This window comes from Bombina bombina, chromosome 5 (assembly GCF_027579735.1).
Source record: "Bombina bombina isolate aBomBom1 chromosome 5, aBomBom1.pri, whole genome shotgun sequence".
NCBI classification, from domain to species: domain Eukaryota; kingdom Metazoa; phylum Chordata; class Amphibia; order Anura; family Bombinatoridae; genus Bombina; species Bombina bombina.
This window is the reverse complement of record NC_069503.1, coordinates 679,598,964-679,603,121: the sequence shown is the minus strand read 5'-3', so window position 1 is coordinate 679,603,121 and position 4,158 is coordinate 679,598,964.

Genomic DNA, 4,158 nt, shown 5'->3' with positions numbered 1-4,158 from the left:
CCAATATATATATGATTATGAGGAGTATTTAAAATTAAAAACAGGTGCTTCGCTGATTTATTATCTATGGTGATAGATAATAGACACTTAGCTGTAATGTTATAGCTTTCACATTTGTCATCCAGGTCATGGACAAAGAGATCTGGGGGAGAAAGATATTTAATCACTTTAGGTTCAGTTATCTACGCTATTAAGCCTTTGCTTATATAGCTAGCTTCCTGTTTTAAACTCAATTTGGCATACTGTGGGATAAAATATTTGCCTGAGATCCAGTATCAATTAATCCCATGATAGGGCTAGCAACTGAATCCTAGAGCTCAGTTAATACATAATATCTCCCTGCAGTTTCTACCATTTCAAACATAAATTTAGCATGATTACATATCTGTGGGCTTCGCCACGAGTTACCTGAATCCGCCAAATTACCTGATGCAGAAGAATTTACCAGTCCTTTCCTCTGTAAATGGGTTGACAGGGTTCCTGTGTACTGCATCTGTGGGATTAAGGTTAGTGGAAAATTGCAAAGGAAGAGGTTTGTTAGAGCTTCCCGGCTGAGGTTGCTTGTCATCACATCTAAAACGTCCGTTTCTCGGTTGTAGGGAGAGAGCATGATAAGTACCATTATTGACATTTATCATTTTATTTGGTATATCTCTCCTCTCCTTCAGGTAATACAGCAGTATTTATGACTGCTGGCACTGGCTGTACCCCTACAAAAGGATTATTAGGGTGCTGAGCCGTCAAAGCTTGACTCATATTAGTAAATAGTGTACATAATTGACTTATTTGCATACTGAGTTGGCCCACTTGATTGGACAAGCTATTTTTACCCATGGACTGATTTTTTGATATCCCAGGGTATTGATTCCTGGATCCTTGGGATCCCTCAGAATCATAGCTATTGTTCCTATTTTGACATGATTCTCTTTAGGGTTCAACTTGTTCAGCGTTAATGTCTTGGGGAGCACTATTTACTTGGGGTGTCTCGTTATCCTGAGAGTATTTTTGCCACTTTTGGTATTTATTTTTACGGGGGTTTTCATCTCTTTGGGGATAATTATTTATCTGGGTATGCCCCCGATTTTGAGTATATTCTCTCTGCGCCTTGGCCCTTGATGGGGGAGGAGCAGAGTTAAAACTTTGTGGGGAAGGCCTGTTTTCTCAGGCCACTTCTGCATAAGTTTTCTTTTTAGACTCTAAGTTTAAGGGGCTAGGTGACACCCTAGTTTCTGCCACAATTTTAGGGCTGGGCCTTGGTTCCCTTTTAACCCCCTGTTAACAGGACTGCTGAATGGAGTATAACTTTGTACTCTCTTTGATCAGCCAGTCCAATGAGCAGTTCTCATCAAAATCTCTAGCCACACTAATTTTGATGTGTGAGGGCAGTGCTTCAAAAAATAAATTCACAAATTCTGAGCTCTCAAATTTGAGATGTGCTTGAACCAAATCAACCCCAGTAATGGTATGCAAAGAAGACTACCTTGCAAATTTGATCAACTGAAGCCTCAGTCTTGAAAACCCAAGAAGTGGCAACTGACCTAGTAGAATGAGCCATAATCCACTGTGTCAGAGGATGACCCACCTCTAAATAAGCATTGTGAATCAAAAGTTTCAACCAAGAGGCTAAAGAAATAGCAGAGGCCTTCTGACATTTCCTAAGGCCAGAAAAAGGAACAACAGACTAGAAGTTTGAAAACCTTAGTAGCATTAACATAATATTTCAATGCTCTAACAATATCCAAAACATGTAAAGATCTTTCAGAAGCATTCTTAGGATCAGAACACAAAGATAGAATAACAATCTCCCTACTAATGTTGTGCAAGGAAATAACTTTAAGCAAAAATTAAATGTGGTCCGCAAAACAGACTTATTCTGATGGAATATCAGATAAGGAGACTAACAATAGAGAGCAAACAATATAAAAACTCTTCTAGTAGAAGAGAAGGTTAAGAGAGACAACACGTTCCAAGAAAGTAGTCTAATGTCTAACAGTACATTAATAGGCTCAAAAGGAAGAGCCTGCAAAACCCTTTAGCACTAGGTTAATACTCCTAGAAGGGGAAATAGGCTTGATAACAGGTTTAATTTGGACCAAAGGCCTAAACAAATCAAGTAATATCAGGAAGACTAGCAATCTTCTGAGAAATAAAAAGGAAGAGCAGATATCTGCTCTGTCAAGTAATTGGCAGATAAATCCTTATCTAAACCATCCTGCAAAAACTGAAGACGCCAAGGGATTCTAAATGAATGTTGGGAAAATTATGATCTATACATCATTGTAAGTTTTCCAAACTTGTGATAAATTTTCCTAGAGACAAGTTTTCTGAGAAACCTCTGTCTCAGAAATAAGCATTGAGTTTCAATGTCATGAAGTTTTAGAGATTTTAGATCCAGATGGAAAAAAAGGACCTTGAGACAAAAGGTCTAACCACAGAGGAAGAGGTCAAGATGGATAACTTGACTTTGATTTTGGCAACTTTTTGGAAGGATATTCCTAAACACATCAGTGAAAGGACATGCACTGTAAGGAACACGTAGCCATAGCTGGAATTTAACTCTCAACCTTCAGCTTACAAGCTAGTAAGGCTTACTACTAAGCCATCATGGGACACATAGGGGTCGATTTATCAAGCTGCGGTGGACTGGGGTGCACATATGCTATTTTGCACTTGCATGCAATACCGCCCCCTGCCCATGCACAGCCAATCATGCCCATGCAGGAGCTATCAATCTTCCCAGTCGGATGGAACCGGGGAGATTGAAATTCACCACTTAAGAGGTGGCAAAAGGTCAGGGAAGCAGAGGTCTGATGACCACTGCTTGTTAAATATGGACTACAGGTTCTCTTCTTCGACCCCTTAAAACCAGATCTGCATTCCAAATCCTGTAAGGCCACACTGGGGCAATCAGGATTACAAATTACTTTTCTAGTCTTATCTTGAAAATCACTCTGGAAAAAGGATCCAGAGGAGAAAACAGATAAGCAGGTTGAATGACCAAGGAACTACTAGAGCAGGGGTGGCCATAGGTAGATTGAGGTCTACCAGTAGATCTCAAATGTGTAGCTAGTAGATTGCGGCCGATGTGATAAAAATTATGAGGTCTAGTTACGGGATCTCAACACTGGGGCGTGAGTAGAGTATGGTTGCTAGGGATACCGCTTTATCTACCGCAGTGTGTGAAGGGGCAGGTCATTAAACAGTCTGATGGTCGGACATTAAAAGTGCTACAGGATTGGATCTTGAGGGACATCGATTTCAACCAATCAATGTAGAGGATTTTTGAATGACAACACAATTAGCCTATCAAAAGCATGGTTGAGTGAGTACTCTCCCAATGGATATGGCGGTATAGTATAGTAAGGAGGGTAAGCATTAATAGATAGAAAAAGTAAAGGCAGAGGCTGCTGTGTTATGCTAAAGGAAAAAGTCTAACTGACGTCTGGCAAATGAACGTGTTGACCCGGTAAGAAATTATCTGCATGGCGCGCTACTGAAATTTATTTGTGTAAGCCCCACTGGGTCATATCAGGCCAAGCCCGTGGAGCAAACTAAAGAGGGTCAGTGGCAGTGATTGGAATGCAGTGTTTTGTAACATGACACAAGGAGTTGCTCCTGTTAACCTGAATTAAAGTCAGTGCTACTTTTGTCGTCAGGATTAATCTGTTGTATCTTTATGCTTTTGCACATCCATGTGTTGCTAAATCATGCAACCTTAAAGGGATATGAAACACACATTTTTTTAATGATTCAGATATAGAACATGCAAATTTAAACAACTTTCTAATCTACTCCTAATATCAATTTTTCTTCATTTTCTTGGAATCTTTATTTGAAAAAGCAGGAATGTAAGCTTAGGAGCCGGCCCATTTTTAGTGGGTAGATCTCGTTGAGCTGGTCTTTTGAACACAAAAAAGTGTGGGCACACCTATACTAGAGCATCCACTAAATCTGCTTGAGGATCCCTGGACTTCGCAAAGTACCTGGGAAGTTTGATGTTCAATCAAGAGGCCCTCAGATCTATTTATGGTAGGTCCCAAAGATCCACAATCAGAACACATTCTAATGAAGAGACCACTCCTTGGCTGTAGAGACTAATGACTGAGAAACTCTGCCCTCCATTGTTTATTCTTGAGATGTGAATCATAAGATTTAGGC